This window comes from Bubalus bubalis, chromosome 3, assembly GCF_019923935.1.
Source record: "Bubalus bubalis isolate 160015118507 breed Murrah chromosome 3, NDDB_SH_1, whole genome shotgun sequence".
In the NCBI taxonomy this organism is placed as follows: Eukaryota; Metazoa; Chordata; class Mammalia; order Artiodactyla; family Bovidae; genus Bubalus; species Bubalus bubalis.
Window position 1 is genome coordinate 38,223,300 of NC_059159.1, and position 25,706 is coordinate 38,249,005.

The following is a 25,706-nucleotide window of genomic DNA, read 5'->3' on the forward strand; positions in this document are numbered from 1 at the left end:
GCGTAGGATGGTTTATATTGTCATCACTAGCCGTCTAGGACTTTGGGCTGTGCTCACTTCTGTATTCAAACTGTTGTGAACATCTGTGGTGTGGTAATTCCCCAGGGAAATACTGTATTTTTTTTTTTTTTTTTTCTTCTGGTTGTTTTTACATCTCTCCCTTAGGATTATACCTTTGCTGCAGTTTCTGCCCTTAGCATTTGCTTGGTGGAAAAAGAACAAAACCATCGTTATCCAGTTTGGTTTATATTTAACTCTTGTGGGTGCAGCTGTGGCACGGGTGAGGGTGCTGTGCTTCCTGCTGCCCTCTTCAGGATCTAAGGCATACGGTGTGGCTCTTGGGGGAAGCAGTGCCATTGTGATAGGCCTTCCCCACCCCGCCGCCCCCCGCAATAAATGTAATTTTAGAAGAGTTTTAGATTTACAGAAAAATTCTAAAGATAGAGTTCCTATATACCCTGTACCCAGATTTCCCTATTATTAACACGTTACATTAGTGTGGTTCATTTGTCACAATTAATGAACCAGTGTTGATAGATTATTATTAACTAAACTCCATACTTCATTCAAATTTCCATAGTTATTTTGGGCTGTGCCATATGGCATGTGGGAATCTTAGTTCCCTGACCAGGGATCGAACCCATGTCCCTGGCAGTGGAAGCATGGAGTCTTACCTGCTGGACCACCAGGGAAGCCTCAGATTTCCATAGTTTTTACCTGATATATATTTTCCTGTTCCGCTTTCCCACCCTAGATAACCGCATTGCATTCAGTTGTCCTAAGTCTTGTCTGTTCTTGGAGAGTTTCTCAGTTTCCTTGTTTTTTGTGTCTTTTACAATTTTGGGGAATGCCAGTCAGGTATTTTTGTAGGATGTTCCTCAAATTGAAGTTGTCTAAAGTTTTTTTCTTGATTAGACTGGTGTTTTCAAAAAGAATACCACAGAGGTAAAGTGCCCTTCTCATCACATGCCAGTCAATAACCACACAACAGCACTGGTGATGTGAACCTTGATCCTTTGTTTAAGGCTGTGTTGACAGGTTTGTCCACTGCAGAGGTACTGTTTTTCTCTTTTTCCTATCTTATCTTTGCTACTTACTTATAAATTTCATTCCCCACTCATGTGGGAAGGAAGGACTAGGCCTCACTTCCTGAAGGGGCCCCTATCTACTTATATTATTTGGAATTCATCTGTAAGGAAGATCTGTCACTTCTCCCATTTATTTGTTAATTCAATCATTTATTCAGCATAGGTTTATATATTTTATAATTAGGGGTTAAAATATGTGTTAGGCGGGGTTCTGCAGGGAAGCGGAACCAGGAGGAGGATATACAGATATATCTGTGTCATGTGATTGTAGGAGCTGGCTAGTCCAAATTCTGCAGGGCTGCTTGGAAGCCTGGAGATAAGTCTGTGTTGTAGTGCACGTCCTAAGGCAGAGTGCTGGCAGAATTTCTCTGGGGGAGGTCAGTCTTTTTAAGAATTATGGCCTTCAGCTGAGTGGATGAGGCCCACTCACATTATGGAGGGTAATCTGCTTCACTGAAAGTCTGCTGATTTAAATTGTAATCTCATTTAAAGAAATAAACACCTTCACAGAAATATCTGGAGTAAGTTTGACCACATAATCTGAGTACCAGAATACTAGAGTGGATAGCCTTTCCCTTCTCCAGGGGATCTTCCCAACCCAGGGATCGAACCTGGTTTTCCTGCATTGCAGGCGGATTCTTTACCAACTGAGCTATCAGGAAAAACAGTTACTCTGCAGTGGAGAAACCTGACCAACACAGCCTTAAATAGTAATCTCATTTAAAAAAAACACGTTCACAGAAACAATCTGGAGTAAGTTTGACCACCTAATCTGAGTACCATGGCCCAGGAATGTTGACATAAGTTAGTCATCATACATTTATTTTATTCCTTATATCATTAATGTTGTCCCTAAATTGTTGCAGCTTTGGTCATTGGGAATTCTTCCAGGTTCGCTTCTGTGTTCCTTTGACATGCACTCAGCCTTTTAGTTTTTAAGCACTTCTTGTTTTCTGATGACTCTAGGATGTGTCAGGCCTATCTTATATTTTTTCTGCCCCAGCCTTCAAGTCAGCTGTTTCTCCATGAATAATATCCAGAAACCAAGATCTGAGCATTGAAAGTGCTCATAGCTACTGGACTTCATTACTGTATAGGTCAGAAACACACACACACAGATAACTAACTTAGGTACATACACATCTATCCTGTCTCTGTATGTCCATCTGTGTATGTATTAAGTTACCCTTAGGTTCATACTGATGTTTCTGATTTTTAGTGATTGTGAATAAAGCTGCTGTGAACATTAATATACAGTTCAACTACCTTGAATAAATACCTAGGGTACAATTGCTAATTGTATGGTAAGACTGTTTAACTTGATAAAAAACTGCTAAATTGTCTTCCACAGTGGCCATATCACACATTTTGGTTTAAAGATGATACTATCCTAATGTGTTGTTCTGCCTCTTGATTTTTCACTTAATCTTTATTGGTACATAGAAACTTGTTCTTTTCAAATACAGTATGCCATTCTATGGCTAAAACAAAATTCAGTTTTTATTAAAATACTTATTTAAATTATAAAAATATTGCATATTCATGACAAAAATATAAGTTTGACCAGAGAGAATAAAATGAAAAGTCAGTCTCCCATTCATTCACCCCCTCCTTTTCCTCCTCCAAAGGGAATTTCTAGTTCATGCTTCTGGTTACCACGATAGTTTATATGATACCTCTTAATTCATGACTAACTTCTCACTATGAAAGATGAAGACTTCCCTAGTAGTCCAGTGGTTAAGACTCTGCACTTCCAATACAGGGGGCTCTGGTTTGATTCTTGGTGGAGGAACTAAGATCCCACGTGTGCTGGCCTGGCCCCAAAATAAATAAATAATTGAGGTCCCGCCCCCTCCAGATCCTTGAATAAATAATCCATTAAAAAGAAAGATGTAGACTTTAAACTCTAATTCCCTTTCCTGATTTTTGTTTTATATATGTAGCTCTTCTAATGGTTGGCTTTATTAATGATTTATCTACCTTACATAAGGGCTTGCCCTGTGGCTCAGCTGGCAAAGAATCCACCTGCAATGCAGGAGACCTGGGTTTGATTCCTGGGTTGGAAAAATCCCCTGGAGAAGGGAAAGGCTACCCACTCCAGTATTCTGGCCTGGAGAATTCCATGGACTCTATAGTCCATGGGGTCGAAAAGAGCTGGACACGACTGAACGACTTTCATTTTCTCTTTCCATAAGAGCTCTTGCTATGAAAGGTAAAGAAATTAGTTCACTTACTGTTCAGTGGTTTCTATCCCCCCCATGCAGCTTTTAATTGTTTTTATATTGTCAAGTTTTATAGCATTTATATTCTTTTTTTTATAACTGAAATAATGTTTTATGTAGTCTTGAAGAAGAACCAGAAAACAGCGTTTATGTAATTTGTCAGGGTATTCATTATAATACCAAATATGGTTTGTACCTAACTAGCTGCTGTAGTTTCAGTCACTGAAACTTTGTTAATGGAGAATCTTTAAGTATCAAAGTCTTACTTCCTTCACTTTCACTTATTTATTCTGGCTCATAGGCAACTGTTGTTTTCTCATAACCCATGTTGTCCTATTCCAGTATTTCTTAAATTTATAGTGTATGGGAGGTGAATTTTGAGTCCTTGTGTATTGAAAAGTGCCTTTATTTTGTTCTCACATTTGATAGGTTTTCTGGGAATTGAATTCTTGAGTTGAAAATTTTTTCCCCATGGAACTTTGATGACGTTTCATTGTAGTATCCAGAATTCCTTATGAGGAGACAGTGAAGAAGAATGGCTCATGTCAGTCTAAGTATTGTTCCTGTGTAGATAAATTTTTGAAGTTCTAAAGGATATTCTTCATACTTGGAGTTCTAAAATTTTGCCCATATGTGTCTCTTAAGTGTAAATGTTTTCCATTCATTGTTTTAGGCTCTCAATGGGCTCTTTTAGGCTGAAGGCTTAGGTCTGTATTTAGTTCAGAAATTTCCTTATTTGTCATCGTCTACGATCCCCTGCGTTGTGTTTCGAGCTTCTTTGCTCCAAACACGCTAGTCAGGTGTTTGATCATTTTTCTTTGTCTCCTTATTACCATTGTCCATTTTCTGTTTTTTGTTATTGTATCATGGAGAAGATGTCCTGCACTTTTTTTTTCCCCATTAGTGACTTGGTCTTCAACCATGCCTGTTTTATTTAGACTGGCCATTTTAATTTTCATTTGGCAATTGTATTTTTAATTTACAAGAGGTTAGTCTCTGCTCCACCTTCCCAGTGAAAGTCTATTTTTTTTATGACAGATTTATTGAGGCTTAATTGGAATACCATACAATCTATTCATTTTAAGTGTACAATCAGTATGTTTCGAGTTGTGCAACCATCATCACAGTGTAATTTTAGAGCGTTTCTATCGCCTCAGCAAGAAACCTTATGCCCATTTGGAGATACTCCCCTTTGCCAGCCCCACACCCAGGCGACTACTAATCTACTTTCAGTCCCCCTAAACTTGCCTTTTCTAGGCATGTCATGTAAATGAGATAATAAGATGTGGGTTCTTTTGTTACGGCTTTTTTCACTTGGCATGATATTTCTAAGACTGATCTGTGTTGTAGCATATGTTTCAGCATCAGTTTTTAAAAACATGAAACTTTTCCTATTGAATTACCTTGGAACTTTTGTTGAAAATCTGTTGACCAACCTGTCATAGGTCTTTGGAGACTGCGTATTCAGTTGTTGTTTAGTCTCTTAAGTTGCGTCTGACTCTTGTGGCCCCATGGAGTATAGCCCTCCAGGCCGCTCTGACCGTGGGGTTTTCCCAGGCGAGAATATTAGAGTGGGTTGCCATTTCCTCCCCATTGATACAGATGGCTGTCCTTATGCTAGTATCACAGTTTTTTTATTGCTGTATAGTAAGCCCTAAAATCACATATTGTAAGTCTTCTAACTTTGTTTTCCTTTTAAAAATTATTTAGGCTTTTAAAGGTCTTTTCAAGTCAGTTTGACACAATTTCTACAGAAAAACTTACTATGATTTTGAGTGGAATTACAGTTAATATATAGATTAATTTGAGGAGAATTGACATTTTAACAATATGGAGTCTTCCATGAACTTAGTATATTTCTCCATTTATTTAGAGTCTTTTAAATTTTTAGCAAGTTTGTCATTTTGCTGTATAGATTTTGCAGCTTGGTTAAGTGTATCCCTAAGTATTTCCTGTAGGAATACAACTGATATTTTTTCTTTTTCTTTTTTTTAAATTTTTATTGAAATGTAGTTGATTTAAAATGTAGTTTCAGGTGTACAGCAAAGTGAATCAGTTGCACATACAACCACTCTCTTTTAGACTCTCTTCCCATACAGGCCATTACAAAGGATTGAGTTGAGTGCCCTGTGCTATATGCCGTAGCTCCTTATTGGTCGTCTGTTTTGTACACAGCAGTGTTCACATGTCAATCCCAATCTCCTAGTTTATCCACACCCCCCCGCCCGTAACTATAAGTTTGTTTTCTACATGTGTGACTCTTTGTTTTGTAAATAAGTTTATTTGTACCATTTTTTTTTTTAAAAAGATTCCACATATAAGTGATATCATATGATATTTGTCTCTGTCTTACTTCACTTAGAATGACAATCTCTAGGTCCATCATGTTCTGGCAAATGGCAGCATTTCATTTTTTTTTATGGCTGAGTAATATTCCATCACACATATGTATTTTTGTATTTTGACCTTGAACTGTGCAGCCTTGCTGAATTACTAGATCTACTAGCCTTTTTGTATTTTCCTTAAGAGTTTTTAAATACACAGCTGTAATCTCCACATAAACACCATTTTACTTCTTCAATCTTTATACTTTTTTTTTTTTTTTTTTTGAGAGTATGCAGCATTTATTACAAAGCCAGGAGATACAAACACCCCAGGGGAGAAGGGTACAGCCACAGCACCTCAGACACAGGACAAGGTGCGAACACAGACAAACCCACGGGGGATGCCCGGCCCCAGACATGTACTTTTTTTTCTTATGCTGGCCATGATTTGCAGTACAGTGTTGCATAGAAGCAATACAGTGGTTTCTCCTTGATTCATGGTTGTGAATCTGGATCACTGTTGCGGTACTCTGTTCTTGAGTTCTTAGCTCCAGGGCTGCTGTTAGGTCAGTTCTACATTTCCATGGTTGTCATACTGGAAGTTCTTTCTCTAACTCAAACCCTTTTAGCCATTTCAATAATTTTGTAAGCACCGAAGTTCTCATTAAGTTCCTTCTCCTTAAAGCACCAAATATATTTTCTGTTTTCTGCACCCTAAACCTTGACTGATAATGTTTCTATTTACCATATGGCTTGTTCTTAGGGTCCTTGGAGACTATTTCTTTATGGGCTAGGTAATAATTAACACTGGAGTAAAAAGATGGAATGGTCTGGTCAGTCGTCTTAATGGTTTCTTCATGATCTAATTCCACTTATGAACGAGCTGTATAGAAACTTTTTCTCTATAGAGATTGGGAAGGCAGTATTATCTCGAAGATGATATGGTTATATTATCTAAAGAGTGTTTTAAATAACTAACAGTGGCCCTGCCATTTAATTATAAGTTGCTTCTTTCAGTCCCTGGGTGCAAATTTTTATAAATAGTTTAATTTGCGGGAGTACAGCAGAAAGTACTCCTCAAAACCAGGCATTCTGTGAATGCTTTGTTACTTGTTTTGAAATGTTCAAGGTGGTGTCTTGACAGGGTTGTTAGCTAGTTAGCTGAGCCATACTATAAGGGATAGGAATTTGCTCATTTGTGTATAAGAAAGGATTTCGAAAAACTTCTAGGCCTAATTTACTTTTTATCAGAGGTAGTCTTGTTCTTCAGGTAAGTATTTGAATGCTGACTTTAAATATTAGTGGGCTTGGGAGACACTGAAAAAATTGTTTCTTGAATGAAGTTCATTTGTTTAGCGCGAAAGATAGTTAAATTTGTAATTGCCATCATATACAGGTTCATATAGCAGGAGTTGGGAAGAGCATTGCTGAGGAAGTACTATCCAAGCTAAGACTAAAGGATGGTTATAGGAACTAGCCAGATGTTTGAAAAGGCCAGGACAATTGAGTCAACAAAAAGAGATCCAGAATGGCTAGGGGTGGTGCTGCCATGCGTCCCTGAAGCCTGTTAAGCCATTCTAAGTATCCATTGAAGTATCTTCTCTTTAGTAATAGGAGCTCATTAAGGCTCCCTAGAAGATGTGTGTGTTCTACTGTAGGTGTTTTTGCTCTGTTTTGGTCACATAGAATATACATATCTGTACTGTTTCTACTTGGTTAGTGAGTATAGTCTGAAATTTGCTGCTACCATATTCAGTTACAATAAATAAGATTAAATTACAGTTTTTGAGGGTTGACTAAAGTCTCTGCAGTCAGTCTCTTTCTCTCTTTTTATTTTTATTTAAAAAACCAAAAAACCCACTCCCTGTTTATAGAGGGAGTGTTTAGAATGTTTTTTGAAAATTTCTACTTATTAATTTTACTTACTCCATCACCCTCCCTCTCAGCATTGGATGGGAGGAGTCTTAACCACTGGACTGCCAGGGAAGTGCAGGGGGTTCTTAAATGGATAGCGTAGTCTGGAATCCTCTGAAATTTTATATTCATAATTGTACATTTAGTGGAGGGAGAGGAAGATCTGTCTCTTAATTTAGATTCTGAGGTTTGAAACCACTTGCCTGCTGATCTCCCTTTGTCCTCTCCTCCTGCAACGAATTAAATATCAGTGTTATGGATACCCTTAGATTGTCCTCAGACTGCTGCCTCAGACACCTACCCTGCTGCACACCTACTCTCCGCAGAGGTGTCTTTCTTTACTGAACTGGGCTGGGGAGAGATCACTCCTGTCGCCACCTGTGGAGATGATGCTGTCAGCAGCAACCCTGTGGAATTCATTGCGAGTTGTGAAGATGTTCTATAACACTGTCCTTTTTAAGGGGACCTGTAGGAGTAAGTGCATTTTTTTTGTTAGCAGTGCAGATAATTCTATTTAATCAGAAAAATAATTTTTCAACCTTAGTGGTAATTAGTTGTGTGACCATCTGATTATATTTCTTTTTTCATATCAGTTGCTAGAAATCTTGAATTAATTGAACTAGTCATTCATCAGAAATTAAGCACCTATTAGCTTGGAGCCGAAATTGTAGGCTATTAACCCTGTGAATGTAGAGGACTGTGATACGTATTTTTAATGCATTTTTTATATTACTCTTATTTCTGATTTCACTTAATGTTCCTATGTTGTTTCCCTTTTTCTCATCTACTTCTCATTTATGTGTTTTATGTTTCTTTGTAAAGCACTTTATTCTTGAGGGCAAGACAGAATGTTAAGAACAAACCCTAAACATTCTGATTTAGCAGCTTCCCTTTGGAAAAATGTTTTTTCTGTCCTGTTTGTTTCTCTATATAACAAACATACATTTTATTTGGGGGTGTTCCTATCTTTTCCCCATCTTTGCTTAGTAAAATAAACTCATCCTTTAAGGTAAAGGACCAGTTCAGATGTTTTTGTTTTTTAGAATCCCTGTCCCTTGCCATAATAAGTTGCACTGGGTTGTTGGCATTGAGCATATGTCTCAAGTAGGGTCTGATGTATTTTTAGTGAACTTTTACCTTCTCTACTTAGTATTTTCTTTGTCCTTAAAGCACTTATCATTTTGTACTTGACGACGATTATTATGTACAGGTTTGCTTTTGCCTCCATGTATGATTATTAAATGTCAGTCTGCTATTAGTATCCTATTTCTTAATCCCTAGTCCTGTCCTTGTCTCCTCAGTCACGTATAATTTTTTGTAGTGATTCTTTTAAGCTGCCGACAACCATGGTAACCATATGGAAGACTGGATGCTTGTATAGTTGAACAGTTATAATTGTAGTGATGTTTGATTGGTTCACAAGAACCATGATGGACAGACTACTAGTTTGCATCAGGGGTCTTAAACTTAATTGATCTAATTCCAAAAAATAATCACTTGAATGAAGACATCAATATATTTATTAAGTTCGTAGGAATCAAAGGAATTGAATAACCATTAGGTTCATTGATAAAATCAGGACTTAGAAAGTTTTCTATAGTTGGGTGGAAAATTTGCTAAAATAATAGATAATTGTATTTGTCTTTAAAAAAAAAAAGAAAAAAGCTTTTTCAGGGTGAAGTTAGGGAGACCTAGCTTAGCGATAAGTAGCTTGAAAGAAAAAGACTTCTATTGATCACTTTTTGTGTTAGTCAATAAATTAGGTTGTGCTGTGGTTAAAAAACACACACAGACTTGAAAATCGCAGTGGCTTCAAACACAAATGTTCATTCCTTATTGGCTCAGGTTGCCAGAGGTCTCTGCTTGTCGAGATTATTCAGTAGTAGTGCAGCCAGCATCTCAAGCATTGCCAGAGAGGTGGTGTTTTTCTGGAGGTTTTGCTCAATTAGCAGTTAAATGCTCTGGCCAGAAGTGAATGGAGGCACTTCAGTTAGAAGTCATTGACCAACCAATTCTAGACACAGGGGTCCTCTCAACCACAAGGGGGCCGAGAAAGGTATGTTAATTGTGTGCCTGCATGGGAAGAGAACCAGAAGTATTTGACAATAGCGTTAATGACTACTGCATTATATTACCAGCACATAACAGTACTTTGCTTGACATATAGTATACCTTGAATGGATGGCATTGTTCAAGTAGCTGCTAAGTTTAAATCTTTGGTAGGGATGTTAGGGAATTGCTAGAAGGTTAAATTCAATTTTAGAAGAGCTAAGTAGTCCTTTTCTCAAATTTCTACAGTTGTATTTCTTCCTCTTTAGTATCTTTTTCTCAGGCATCTTTCTTCATTTTTCTCTGTACCTCCTTTCTAAATTCTTATTTAAAGTATGAGTTAAGGTGAGACCACAGTATCTTACCTACTTTGAAGGACCATGAAAACTGAGTTTGTTGGCTGTCTACTCCATATATTTAGGATTATTTCAGTTGAGGTCTGGGTGTAATGTTCATACTGTTGACTTGCATTAATATTTGATGTTCATTGGATTAGTGTAAAGAATAATTTACACCTAAAGACTTTTCAGTAGGTAGAAAATACACCTAAGATGAGAACTAAAATTGGTCTTCACAGTTATGGCAGTAAATGATACTTGTATTTTATATTCATTTTTATAAAGAGAATAAAGTGGTAAGTTATAAAGAAGTTCTGAATACTGTATTATTGAAACCTCAGTAGCAGATATGAGCATCCTATTAGTAATCATAATGTGAAAATATTTTGAAAAGTGCAGTCTTGAATTATTCAGTACTTCTATTTCAAATTATGCGAAATATCTATTTTATGATTTTGAATAGAGCCATAGGTTGTTTACTTAAATAAGGATGGCTGTGTTCTTCCTCCCTCTTCTCAATTTGAGGCTGTGGAATTTGTTCTATTTTTACTTGTGGATCTGCATACTGAAGCTGTCTCTGATTTCATGCTCTGAAGATCAACAAGAGATCTTCTCTTGTAAGATGAGAATTGTGTAATAGGTGACTATTAGACGAGTAAACAAGTCTTAGTAAGTCAGTAAACATTTATTGAAGTTTTTTTCGGTAAAAGCAATTCTGTACTGTATGTCTCTTGGTACTGTAAATAAAGATAATTCAATAATAAATTCAATGGCTAGCTTTATGCCTGATAAGTAATTTCTAGAAGTAATTTTTTATAGTATTATTGAAGCTTTATTTTCTTTTTTTAACTTTCTTTATGTTTAGTTTTTAAACTTTTTAAAAGTGATCAATGAAAGTAATACATATGAAATATTTACACTGTTGGAAATAAGCCAGTGCTACTGCTACTGCTAAGTCACTTCAGTCGTGTCCAACTCTGTGCGACCCCAGAGACGGCAGCCCACCAGGCTCCTGTCCCTGGGATTCTCCAGGCAAGAAGCAACCCACTCCAGTACTCTTGCCTGGAAAATCCCATGGACGGAAGAGCCTGGTGGGCTGCAGTCCATGGGGTCACTAGGAGTCGGAGACGGCTGAGTGACTTCACTTTCACTTTTCACTTTCATGCATTGGAGAAGGAAATGGCAACCCACTCCAGTGTTATTGAATTTGAAAGAAGTCTTGCAAATCAAATTTAATCTTCATTTTCATTATAAACTGAAAGTGAAGTGGTACTGTTAAAATTCAAATTGGGCAACATTTATATGTTTTCAAGACACTGAATCTGCTTGGGGCTTGGTTTGAAAAGATCTGGGGGGAGCATGCTGCACAGCTTGTGGGATCCTTAGTTTCCCCACCAGGGATCGAACTCGGGCCCTGGCAGTGAAAGCTGTTTGGTTATTGATTGGGCTTCTTGTTTGGAGATTATTTGAAGTACAGACTGTGTTGTTGTGTGCCCAGTGTTAATAGCAATAACTAGGTACTCTTTGACTACTGTTTATTCTTCGTTAACATGCTTTACTATCGAGGATAACCTTGGCTCTGCCTTCAGTAAATGAAGGACGTAGTACTGTTTTAGAAACCAGCAGGAGCTCTGGCATATTTGTTTGCCTCAGTTTTTTCTTTTGGCTGATAGTCATTGCTATTTTTTTCCAGAGACATCCCTAGAGCTTTAGTCTCTAGAGTTTATATCTGTTGAAATGAAAGAGAAATATACCAGTAATATGTGCTTTTTCCCCTTCTCGAAAAAAAGGTTGAAGAAGAGTATAGTGAAATCTCTTACTGTCTTATATAGGAAAAGAGGACTTGGCCTTGTTTTAAAGTTTTATCACTTTTAAGTGGTTGAATCATGTGAAAGCTATCTCACATAGCACGTTCAACTCAAAGTGCTGACATATCAAATTTAATGTCTAAATTTAATTCTATAGTCATTTAGCAAATATTTGAGTGCTTGCTTTTGTAAGCATTATAGTACTTTAAAGAACAGAACATAAAAATCTTGCTGGCACAGAGTTTAACATTTAGTATGGGAAGACAGGTAATCAACTGGATAATTAAGTTAAAATGTGGTGTGTTAAATAATAAGTACCCTGAAGAGGAAATAAAGTGGGGAAAGAAGATGGAAAGTTGAGGGTGGAGCACTGGTGTCTTGGAGGCCAGGCTTCCCAGGCAGTGAGGCTCTGAGGTGGGAGGAGGGGCCTGGTTTGTCAGCAGACAGCAAGATGGGGTAGGCAGTACGGTGTTTATAGGTAAGGACTTTGGGTTTTATGCTGAGACAGACCATTACAAGGTTTTCAGCATAAGAGTTTACATGATTGGATATATATTTTAACAGGATCACACTTGACTTGTGATGCTAGGACAGAAAGTCATGAGACTTGAGCAGTAAATCAGAAGAGATAGGACATTCCCTTGGACCAGGATGGTGGCAATGGAGATGATAAATTGTTGAGTTTGGGGATGTATTTGCTAAATAGTGTGGTCAGGATTTATGATGAGCTAGATTTTAGGTGGAGTAGGGGTGTGTGTGTGTGTGTGTGTGAGAGAGAGAGAGAGAGAGAGAGAGAGAGAGAGAATCCAGGATGACTTCAGTTTTTAGCCTAGCAGCTGAAAGAATGGAGTTGTTATTAACTGCAGTGGAAAAGACTGCAGGGCAAGATGGAGGGATTACAAGGGGCTCAGTTCTGAATGTACTGATTTTGATTGGGGTTCCTTTATCTTTCCTTCAGGGAACCTCAGCCCATCATAAAATCGGTACTAGTTTGTACCCCAATTTTAAACCAGGTTCACCTTTCATAGAAGGTATGAGCAGCATGTGCTTTTGTTTCCCTGAATGGTTCCTGAGGGTTAAGCTGCTGGTCTGCCTGAAGTGCAAAAATAAAAGTTAGGTTTAGGGGAGTAAGATGACCTATATTGACTGATAGTTGCTTTATTTTTGACCCAGAAAATTAAAAAAAATTATTTGCTTATTTTTTAAATCCTATTTTGCATTTAACTTTTCTAATACATCTAAAACTAATGTGACAAACATATGTGACAATATTTTTGTTACAATTAGTTTTCCTAGTAAGTGTTCAGTAACTTACTTTTTGCCATATATTTTGATATTTTCATTATTATATCTTATTAAGGTGGTTTATTTCCCTGCTGATTTTCAAAAATAGGTATTTGTTTATCTAATAACATGTTTACTTATCTATTTCTCCTTTCCTATTTTAAAATTATGAATTATTTTGAGTATACCAGAAAACTGCTATGGCAAACAGTAGCGTACCCACATTCTAAAATAGCAAATAATAACATTTTGTTGTATTTGCTTCTGATATTTTTAAGTAAAATTTGTAGTAATTTACAAAAATCACTCCTCAGTTCCATTCTCTACTTTCTCTTCTCCTCTTGAGCTAATCATTTTTGAAGCTAATATGTATCTGTGTGTTTATAACTTTATATGCATGTATAAATAAAATTTTACTTAGTATTTTGTGAGTTTTAAGATACTACAAATATCATATATAGTTTACACTGTAAATTTCAAATTATCAGTATCTTTTACAAGTCGCTTTTTTATTTAATATAACTTTTAGTCTATCTTAATACTTATAGACCAAATTTAACTACTGTAGAGTATTTCTGCATATGAATGAATTGACATATCTTTATATTGATGAATATTTAAATTGTTTGCATATTTACGTACCATCTTTCGTGTCATTTTAGGCATATAACTGGAACGTAGAATGTCTAATTTTAAAAATTTAATGAGTTTGTATCTTAGAATTAAGTTTAAACCATTTAAATTTATAGTAATAACTTAATATATTTGAATTTATTTTCCCACCTTCTTTTCCTTTCTGCCCATATGATCTTTCTTGGTCCTCCCTCTCTACTCTGTGTCTCTTTTCATCTCTTTTTTTGTCCATTCTTGACTGTGCTGGATTCTTTTCTTCGTTGCTTTTTATTTGTTTGTGTTTTCTTAGCTGATTTGGAAGGTTTAAATTTCATTTGACAAGATTCGTTTCCAAGGTGGCTCAGTGGTAAAAGAATCTGTCTGTCAATGCAGGAGCCAAAAGAGACTCAGGTTCCACCCCTGGGTTGGGAAGATCCCCTGGAGGAGGGCATGGCAACCCACTCCAGTTATTCTTGCCTGGAGAATCCCATGGACAGAGGAGCCTGGCAGACTACAGTCGGTGGGGTCACAAAGAGTCAGCACAAGCTCAATTTGACATTAAATCACTTTAGATGGTGACTGCAGCCATGAAATTAAAAGACGCTTACTCCTTGGAAGGAAAGTTATGACCAACCTAGATAGCATATTAAAAAGCAGAGGCATTACTTTGCCAACAAAGGTCTGTCTAGGCAAGGCTGTGGTTTTTCCAGTAGTCATGTATGGATGTGAGAGTTGGACTGTGAAGAAAGCTGAGCACCGAAGAATTGATGCTTTTGAACTGTGGTGTTGGAGAAGACTCTTGAGAGTCCCTGGGACTGCAAGGAGCTCCAACCAGTCTATTCTAAAGGAGATCAGTCCTAGGAGTTCTTTGGAAGGAATGATGTTAAAGCTGAAACTCCAGTACTTTGGCCACCTCACGCAAAGAGTTGACTCACTGGAAAAGACTCTGATGCTGGGAGGGATCAGGGGCAGGAGGAGAAGGGGATGACAGAGGATGAGATGGCTGGATGGCATCACCAACTCAATGGACGTGAGTCTCAGTGAACTCTGGGAGTTGGTGATGGACAGGGAGGCCTGGCGTGCTGCAATTCATGGGGTCGCAAAGAGTCAGACGCGACTGAGCGACTGAAGTGAACTGAACTGAAAGAAGCCATATAGACATCATATATGATCAGGAATTCAGTGAAGAGTGTGGCTCAGCTGGTAAAGAATCCTCCTGCGATGCAGGAGACCTGGGTTCAATCCCAGGGTTGGGAAGATCCCTTGGAGAAGGGAAAGGTTACCCACTCTAGTATTCTGGCCTGGAGAATTCCATGGACTGTATAATCCATGGGGTCGCAAAGAGTCAGACACAGCTGAGCGACTTTCACTTTCAATGAAGTGTATGGCTTAGAGACATAAACTGGGGAACTGTTGGTGTATAGATTGTGTATAAACCATGAAACTGGATGGGGTCAGTAAGAGAAGGGGATTAAGGACCAGGTCTTGGGGCACACCAGCACTAAAAAGTCAGAGAAATTATCAGAAACTAGGGAAGGAGAGTGAGGGAGAGTGGTCAGGGAGGTAAGTGGAAAACCAAAATATGGTGGCCTTATAAGCCAAGTTAAGACATTTTAGGAAGGAGGAAGATCAGCTGTGTCAAGTAGGCGATCAGGTGAGAATAAGGCTTGATAAATGACTAGTAGAGGTGAGTGGAGACTTTGCAAAGGACAGTTTCAGTGCCAGTGGTGGGGCAAAAGCCAAACTGGTGTGAACTTGAGTGAACAGAAGGGGAGGAACTGGAGACCAAGAGTGCAGATAACTCCTAAAAGTTGTGTTCCTAAACTGGGGGAGCAGAGAAATGGGACAGTAACTGGAGCAAGTGTGGGCTTTTTTTGTGTGTTTGTAAAGCTTGGAAATGATTGCATGTATGTTGATGGGACTGAATTCAGTAGAGGGAAGAACTGATGACACAGGAGAGGTTAGGAATTTCTTCAGCAATGTCTGAGTCGGGGAAATTAGATGGGATCTAATTACTGCCCAGTTTGGAAGCTTTAGCTAGGAGGATGGGCAGCTAGCTCATCAGAGTTAACACCAGAGACGGTGGAGTAATGAGTCCCTGGGAAGATATTCCGGGAAGAGGGTGGGTTTGTATACAGTGTGGAAAATTTTAGTACTCATCTCATAGGATTTTTGTGAGTATTCAGTAGGTTAATACTTGTAAAGGGATGATTATAGAACATAGCAAAGTACTTGATAATTGTTGACTAGTATCGTCACTTGTACAGGTAACTGTAAACTAGTGTGTGAAATTGTTAAGGTTGTAATATTTGTTTATAAAGTCACAGGATTATTTACTTGACCAGTTAATTTAAATCTCTTGTGTTTAAGAGGGACCATGTCTACAGGGTCCATCTCTAAATATTTATTTTATATCTTAGAATATTGTTGTCCAGTGTTGAACATTCAGTTAGCAAATGATGGATGCTCAAAAGATAATTTTATGTTTTTATACTTTATAATTTTATAAATACAAAAATAATTTAGGGGCAAAGATGTTGGGGTTAGGTGCAAACCCTAATTCTGGAAGTTGGGTTGGGGTTAGTACTTATCCTATGAGATAAGTACTAAAATTTTCCACATTGTGTACAAATCCACCCTCTTCCTGAATATCTTCCCATGGACTCATTACTCCACCTTCTCTTGTGTTATCTGATGAGCTGGCTGCCCATTCTCCTAGCTAAGGCTTCCAAACTGGGCAGCACCTTTAGGGTGCTTAGGGTTCCAAACCCTAACTTAGGGAAGTTCCAAACCCTAGCTTAGGGAAGTTCTAAACACCTAACTGTTGGGGTTAGGTGCAAACCCTAATTCCGGAAATTCTGGCTGTTCATTTGAGCTAGATGGATCAGTTCAATGATTTCTGGTTATGCTGTCGTTTCTTTGCAAAGATGCTGGCCACTAGAGGTGCTACTCACACAATATTAATTTAAAGCACATCCCAGAAAGACAGAATTTTCATAGTTCTGATCAGAAACATTGTAATTTTATGTTATAGTTTTGAAAGTGGTACGCTTTCTTTAATATGTGGGTAAAAGTCCCTTTATCAAAACTGTCAAATAGAAAAATCCTTTTTATATTTTGGTTAGAAGTTACAGAGAAATAATATATATTTATATAAATTGTAATCACAATTTTAGGACTGATCATAAAGCTGGGGCAGTTAATCTAGGAATATTAGAGGGAGAACTGGATCCTGGAGATGCTTGGGAAATCTACTCAGACTCTCACCTGGCTTTAGTTATGTTAATATTTTGAAAATGAGACAGAGTATGCTTAAAACAGACAAGTACATCAGTATCATTTTAGAGTGATATGGGGGTGAAAGGTTAAAAAAGGAGATAAGGAAGTCTGATCAGTGAATCCAGAGCTTCTTTTTAGAAGCAGGGTTTCTGTGATGGAGAAACAGATCTTGGCATGTAGAACCCCAGATTCTGACCAGGTTGTTGTGTAACAAGTAATAGAGCTACGATACATAGATTTGGAAAGACAAGACCTAGAATGTAAAAAACTTTTAGAAGGCTTTTAACTGATCTGGCAAAGAGAGGAAGTTAGAGGAAGTTAAAGATTTAAATCAAGGGCCAGTAATTGGTAAGAATTTAAAATTTACTGTTTGAAACACCTTTGTACCTAAATTATTTTTGTAGTTATAAAATTATAAAGTATAAAAACATAAAATTATGCTTTGAGCATCCATCATTTGCTAACTGAATGTTCAACATTGGACAGTATTCTAAGATATAAAATAAATATTTAGACATGGACCCTGTAGTCAATAAAACCATATCAAGGAAGTAATATACCATAAGAAAAAGTTATTGTGCCCTAGGTTTTTATAAGAGGAAGAGGGTACCTTCAGTTAAAAAGAGTTCATGGAGGAGCATTGGGTAATGGCTCTTGAAAATGGAAGATAGAAATGTTGATGAGAATATTTTAGCTAACAGAACATACAATAATGATAGGAAAGAGTTGGTAGTGTATTGGATAGGAAAGAGTAGTCCTATAAATAGTTCAGGTTAAAATTAAATCCAAATAAATGTCTCAGAGCAGTTTTTTCCCCGCTCTTCTTTCTTTTAATCCACCATTGAGTCCTTTGGAAGTTTGTGGGTGAGGTGGGTGGGAAGTGGAAAAAGGTTGAGAGGGTGAAGCAGAAAGCTATGGTAACCATTTAAAGAAGTTACTTTTTTTAATTATGAAAGAGTATGCTTGAAAAGCATAGGAATATAGAAGTGAAGAAAAAAACTGTAAGCAGTGAGAAAAATACTGTGGCCAATTTATGTTCTTCGTTTTTAAAATTAAAATTAGTTTTGTTAAAAATTGCAACAAGACAGATAAAGTCAAATTTTCTTGGAATAGTATTTCTTAGATTTCTTAAAAACAAATGAGCCTCCTTCTTTGTGTTTTCTATGTTATCTCTTTCTGAAACTTATGTTAATGGGATGATAGACTTGTTGATGTTGGAAGAGTAAGGTGAACAGTGGGAGGAAAAGTAGGAGATGCAGTCAGACAGCTAAAGGGGAGGATGTGGGCTATTATAAGGACATGGGCCTCTGCTCTAAGTGAGGTGGAGAGCTGAGAAGGGTTTTCAGCAGGGGAGAGAAATGATCTGACTCTTACTGTAGCAGGCTCACTCACTCTGACACAAAACTGCAGCTCTCAGCCTGTCTGAATAAGAGATGGGATTATTCAGAATTGCAGTTAGAATAGTTTTAGCAGCTAGAAAAATTTTTCTACAATTCAGATGATTTTATAGCTGTATTTTTTTAGCTCAAACTTAAAAATATTTTTCTTTTTGTATTTTAAGTAAAATTTTAGTGTTTTAGTTTTCAATAGCTTATCTTAATTTTATCAGTTAATAATGGATTGTATATTTAACATATATTTTAGTGAAAGTACATTTTCTTGATATTTCACAGTTAACACTTTTGCATTGAGATTATTTTTACAAATTCTACAAACTTGTTAAAAGTTCTGAGCAGTTTAAAATGCAAATATTAATGCTGGTATTTTGATATTAAGTGAAAAAACACTGGCATCTTTTTGCTCTAGAGTCATTTTGTCAGGTTTTACTCACCACTGTCCCTCATCCTGCCCTTCAGTACTTTGCAGTTTTGATTGAGTGCATTGCATTGAATTTATAGATTGATTAAGGGTGGTTGGACAAGAACAAAAATCTGGCTTCCCATGTAATCCCAGCTTTCAGTGGGCTTTTTATTTATTTTTAAGACTAGCTCAACATTTTTCTGTTAGACTTGAGTTGCTTATGGGTACAGGATTATTTTTCCACTTTTTAAAATTAGTTTATATTTATACATGTATAAGAAAGCTGTTATTTATTTAATTTTGTAATTGCCCTCTTTGTTTAGTTTTTCATTTGGTTTTGTTCGTTTTCCTAGCTATACAATAATCATATTCAAATCTCCTCTTTAAATATGTTTTTAAACCTGAATACATTGCTTAATTTTTCTAAAACTTTGCTAAATGTTTTACTATTATTTATTAATAATAGCTTTTTAAAAATGTAAATGTTATATGCTTTCATTTTTATTTTTCTTTCCTCAAAGAAAATTAGTGATTTTTTTTTTTGATGAATTTTATGATTACTCATCTTCAATTCCTTTCATAATAGCTGTCATGGCAAGCATCCTTGTTTTGTTACTAGACTTCAGTGAGAATACTTCTAATTTTTGCCTTACAGGCTTAATGTATTATGTGTGTATGTAAAATCTTTATCATAATATACAGCTTCATGTGTATTATATGGTACGTCTTTCTTCAAAATATTGGTACTGTATCCACCTCTATTTTATTGGGATTCTCTTTCGTTTTAATTGGGAGTGTATATTGCACTTTTTAAAAAACAGCTGCATTTCTTTTATTTTTAAGACTTTTTTGGCCTTGCCTTGAGGCATGCAGGATCTTAGTTCCTTGACCAGGGATTGAACTTGCACCCTTTGCAGTGGAAGCACCAAGTCTTCACCAGTGGACTGCCAGGGAAGTCTCTGTATTGTCATTTTATGAAAAAATGTCAACAATAAAAATGAATGCCCTTTCTCACTTGATCTCAATGTGATGTTAGCTCAAAAGATTGAGCCTCTGTTGTATTTGTGGAAGAGTGACACACCCTTTAAGTGTATTGTTGGATTGTATTTGTTCTGTTGTTTTGTCACCCAGTTGTGTCCGACTCTTTGTGACCCCATGGACTGCAGCACGTTCTGTCCCTGGTTATCTCCCAGAGTTTGCCTAAGTTCATGTTCATTGCATCAGTGATGCCATCCAGCCATCTCATCCTCTGATGCCCTCTTCTCCTTCTGCCCTCAATCTTTCCCAGCGTTGGGGACTTTTCCAATGAGTCATCTGTTTGCATCAGATGACCAAAATACTGGAACTTCAGCTTCATCATCAGTCTTCTAGTGAATATTCAGGGTTGATCTCCTTTAAGATTGACTGGTTTGATCTCCTTGCTGTCCAAGAGACTTTCAGGAGCCTTCTCCAGCACCACAGTTCGAAGGCATCAGTTCTTTGGTGCTCTGCCTTTTTTATGGTCCAGGTCTCAAAACCACTGGGAGACGTGACCCCTGGGAATACCATAGCCTTGACCATACGGACCTTCGTCGGCAGAGTACTGTTTCTGCTTTTCAACACTGTCTAGGTTTGTCAAAGCTTTCCTGCCAAGAGGCAGTTGTCTCCTGACTTTGTGGCTGCAGTCACCATCCGCAGTGATTTTGGAGCCCAAGATGAGGAAATCTGTCACAACTTCCACCTTTTCTTCCCTTTCTGTTTGCCATGCAGTAATGGGGAGGGGGGCGGATGCCATGATCTTCATTTTTTAATATTTAGTCTTAAGTCAGTTCTTTCTCTCTACTCATTCACCCTCATCAAAAGGCCCTCTAGTTCCTCTTTGCTTTCTGCCATTCGAGTATATATCATCTGCATATCTGAGGTTGTAGATGTTTCTCCCACCTATCTTGATTTCAGCTTGTAACTTACCCAGCCCCGTATTTCTCATGATGTGCTCAGCATATAGGTTAAACTGAGTAACAGCCGACAGCCCTGTTATAATCTTTTCTCAATCTTGAACCAATCAGTTGTTCCATACAGGGTTCTAACTGTTGCTTCTTGTATTTACTAGTATTTTATTTTAGAAAGGCTCTATAGCATAGAAGTTACGTGCCCTAGCCTCTCTTTTATCTAACTAATCTGGGTCTGTTTCCTCAGCTGCAAAGTGGAGATAACAAATAATTCTCAGCTCATAGACAGGTAATGATAATCACTCAGTAGGCACTAGTACTAATGTGATGGATGCACAGGTGTTTAAACTACTTGCTCCCTTCCGTGGCTGTTACTCTTCCTGCCTGTGATCTAGCCAACTAACAGGGTACTGTGTGGCAAAAAAGAGGGGCTCTAGGAGGGTTCCTGCATAGCCGAGGTCTGGCATGCTTCTGATGGGTTAGTGACTGTTCTGGACCTGCTGTTAAATAGTTGGTTCTCCAGCTCATCAGATTGCTTTGAGAGTAAATGAGTTGATTTATGTAATTGCCCATCAGAGATCAGTGTTTAGGATATAGTAAATACTATGTTAGTGTTTGCTGTTCAGAATTTTTGTCAGAGTATCCTTTGTGCTCTGTGCACAGTCGGTTCCATGAAAGGTAGAAAACTTTGATTTCTGAATCATTTCAGTTCAGTCGTTCAGTTGTGTCTGACTCTTTGCGACCCCATGGACTGCAGCATGCCAGGCCTCCCTGTCCATCACCAACTCCTGGAGTTTCTGGATATACTTTAATAAAGGAATTACCTTTCAGATTTTTACAGTGAACATGTCTAGTACTGGTAGAATGGTTGGAGAGATAACTTACTCAGTTCTTTGGAGGTTATTGAGGTATTTACTTTCTAATTCTACTTGATTCCAATTGACAATTTGTGTTTTCCAAGAAAACCATTTATTTTATCTACATTTTAACATTTAGTAACTTAAAATTTTACTGGAAGCTTCTTTTGGTTTCCTCTGTCGTTTTATTCCTTCTTTTTCAGTTTTAATTTTATATATTTGTTTTTTTAGTCTAGCTAATGGTTTGTTTGGGATTTTTCTTCCCTTCAAAATGCAGTTCCTAGGTTTTAGAGTTAAACTTACTAGCTTCTGTTTTCTTATTGAATAACTTATAAATTTCTTTAATTACTTAATTCTGCTTTTTAAAATTGAAGTATAATTGATATACAGTACTTTCTGCTGTACAGCAAAGTGACTCAGTTATACACACACACAGACATTTTTGTTTATGTTCTTTTCCATTATGATTTATCCCATAATGGCAGTCGTGTCCCACTCTTTGCAACCCCATGGACTGTAGCCCACCAGGCTCCATGGGATTTCCCAGGCAAGAATACTGAAGTGGGTTGCCATTCCCTTCCCCAGGGGATCTTCCCCACCCAGAGATCGAACCCAGGTCTCCTGTACTGCAAGCAGATTTTTTACCACTGAGCCACTAGGGTTCTATACAGTAGCATCCTGTTATTCATACATTCTATACGAAACTGGTTTCATCTGCTAACTCCCAAACTCCTAGTTACCCTCCTCCTTTCCTTCTCTCTGTTCTTTTTTTTTTTTTTTTTAGTTCTATTTATTTTCTAACCTTGACTTGAATGCTTATTATTTAATTTTAATTCTTCATCGGTTGATAGGATTTATTTAGTCTGTGGATCTTCCTCTTGAGTATAGCTTTGTGTATCAAAGGTTTTTTTTTTATATAGGTAGTTTTTATAATTGCTTATTAGATAATCTATTAATTTTAATATCCATCTTTGAATGGAGTAGTTTAGGGAGAAACAGTACATAAATGGTCAAGTCTCTTCCCCTTAGTGGAAGAGACTTGACCATTTGTTTCATTTTCAGATTTCATGGTCTCTATTGTTTCTACCTTTGTAAATTTTTACATGTTATGGTCTAATTAGATGATCAGTTTTTATAAACTGTTAATAGGAATTTGATCACATCATATGTTCACCCATTTAATCTGTTTGATTTTTAAGAACTGAAATGGTGATTGCCTTCTACTATATATCCATATATATGTGTATATGATGTTGGGAATGAGAGAGAGAAGGTTTGGTGTATATAGTTTTATATCTTCTTTATAGATTGTAATCTTGAGCATTCTGAAAAGTGACCATTTTTGCTACCTTAATGTTCTACTTTGAATCCAGTTCTTGAGTGTTTATACTTGTCTGGTATACTTCTGTCTAACCTTTTACTGTTAACCTCTCCAAGTTCTTGTTTTAGATTTGTCTCATGTAGACTTCATGTAGTTGGATAAAGAAAGGTTAGTTTTTTACGACCCAATCTGAGATGCTTTTAATCATTTACATTAATGTTGTATGTTTGGTTTTGCTTCTTTAATATTGTTCATTGCCTATCTTTTTGTTGAGTTTTCTTTTTTCTTCCTTAAACTACATGGCTTATTTTCTTTCCTCTCTATCATTTTGGCAGTTATATACTGTATTTTATTATGTCTGAGGTACTGTTGATTGTAGGATGCCATATTTAGACAACCATTAACATGGTTAAACTCTGTCAAAGAAACTGTGACATGACATTGATTGTAATATGCATGCTGACTTCAGATATTCTAAAATGTGAAAAAATAAAGTACATCTTAGGATAGATGAAATATGGTAGGTTATAGTTCTGTGGCTATTATAAAGCTGTAGCTTTAATATACTTAAATTTATTATGTTTATCAAATAGCTTTTTCTGTTTGAGGAATGGTTGTTTAAATGCTCTATTCTCAGGATTCTTGTATGTTTAAAAATGTTGGTGGCTTTCACAAATGGAGTTATAGTTTGGCTGGTTATAGAATTTTTGAGCTATGTTACCTTCCCCTTAATACCCAGTAGACATTACTCCATTATCTTCTGGCATCTCGGGTTACTCGAGAGAAGTCCGGGGCCAGCCTGACTCTTTTTTTCCCTTTGTAGGTGACCTACTTCTGCCTGGGTATTGGTAGAATTCTTTCTTTATCCTTGAAGTTCAGTAACTTCATCAGGATATATCTCGGTCTTGGTGTGATTCTCTATTACATTTTCCTGTTACATGGTAAGCCATTTCAATCTGTGACTCAGGAATATTTTCTTATATATTTTGTAATATGCTTTCATTTTTATTTTTCTTTCCTCAAAGGACATCAGTTTTATCATTGTGCACCTTCATTTCCTGTCTTTTGTATTATTTTTCTAAATGCTTCCTTTGTTCTCTTCTGCTGTGTTCTAGGAAATTTTCTTGAGATTATCCTTCATTTCATAAATTTGTTTTTATCAATATCAGGTCTGCTACTTCCTTTATACGACGGAGTTTTCATTGTGCCAGTGGCTTGTGTACTTTATTCAGTTTTATTTATTTATGTCTGTGAGCTACCCTTGCAACTTGTCTTGTTTATTTCCCTCTTTAAAAAAGCCTTTACTTCTTGTGGTAAAAGTAAGTAAAACCACATTGTTTTTTGAGAAGATGGATGGGTAAAACCAGTTGCAAAGCGGCTAATATCAAAATTTATTCTCAACACAAAAAACAAGTGATTAGTGAAATTGTTTTATCAAGACATGCTGTTAAATGAGCTTTATTAATGGCATGAAATATGGAAAAAGCGTTATTCATTTGCAGGCTCAAAGACGTTTCTTTTTGCGGTTGGATAAGCTTCTTTTGTGCTCAGTAGAAATCTGTTTTACCATGTGTGCTTTTGTGTGTGTGAGGGAAAAGTGTTCGAGGATTTTTCTTATTAATCATTGAAAATCTGTTGAAGATGTTTTTCTTCCGTCAGTGAGTTGTAATGTAGACTAGAAAAAGATTCACTGAAGAAGGAAATCATGACTGACAGGCTCTGTCGTCTGCATGTGCCACAGTGAAGACCTGCTGCGTGAATGTTGCGGGAATGCTAACTTGCTCATTGTTTTATTCTGAAGAAGTGAAGGTGATCAACAGTGTGCCCCTTGATCTCCATTTGGGGTTGAAGGAAACAGTGAAAATTGGGAATATGTGCAAATTGTGATTACTCGAGCATGAGTCCCTGTGACTTATTAAGAAAATGTACAAGACTTGTTCACTTTCAAGTGTCTGTTGTTTAGAAGTAGGTTCTCCCCCCACCCCTTTTTTTAAAAAAATCGCAGCTAAGATACCAGCATTTTTATTGTTACTGTTGATGTTAATATTTCAGCGGACTCGCACAGTCAGTATGACTCAGTATGCCAGCAACATACTCAGTATTGTGAATGACTTTACTACTTCAGAATCTGCTGCTGCTGCTAAGTCGCTTCAGTCGTGTCTGACTCTGCGTGACCCCATAGACGGCAGCCCACCAGGCTCCCCCGTCCCTGGGATTCTCCAGGCAAGAACACTGAAGTGGGTTGCCATTTCCTTCTCCAATGCATGAAAGTGAAAAGTGAAAGTGAAGTCGCTCAGTTGTGTCCGACTCTTAGCGACCCCATGAACTGCAGCCTACCAGGCTCCTCCGCCCATGGGATTTTCCAGGCAAGAGTACTGGAGTGGGGTGCCATTGCCTTCTCCACTTCAGAGTCTAAATCATAGCTTACCTTACTTATCCTTATAATTAAAATTATCAAAACATCTTAAAGGTTCCAGACTGTTGTGCTTGATTGCCAATAGTGTGTATCTTCATAAAATGATACATATGTTTTAACTAATCTATTCATTCAAATTTACAGAGGATCTGCTACATGTCAGGAACTGTAACAGATGCTGGACTACAGCAGTAAACATAAGAATCCATGTTCTTTTAGAGCATGCATTCTCATGGAAATGGGAGAGATAAATTTAAGAGAAAGTTGTATGCTCTGGGAGAAGTAAAATGGGATAAAGTAGGAAGTATGAAGAATAAAAGGGGATAATAATATAATAAGGAATAAGAGGATAAAATAGGGAATACAGCATAAGAGTGTGGGGATTATAATTTAAATTAGATGACGTTTGAGTAATTGAATTAGCTGAGGATGGGAATTGTCCAGCGGCTACAGCAAACACAAAGGC

The 25,706-nt window shown here is 37.1% G+C and overlaps 1 protein-coding gene and 1 long non-coding RNA gene across 2 annotated transcripts in view; both read left to right on the forward strand.

The window, feature by feature from the left end:
- UBE2G1 (ubiquitin conjugating enzyme E2 G1) overlaps window positions 1-25,706 on the forward strand; it is an 88,207-nt gene that overhangs the window by 15,204 nt on the left and 47,297 nt on the right. The gene's annotated exons all lie outside the window — the stretch shown is intronic.
- LOC112583754 lies at window positions 12,228-25,070 on the forward strand. Its single transcript, XR_003107950.2, has 3 exons — window positions 12,228-12,774; window positions 23,648-23,765; window positions 24,877-25,070. It is a non-coding gene; the product is annotated as an uncharacterized LOC112583754 (long non-coding RNA).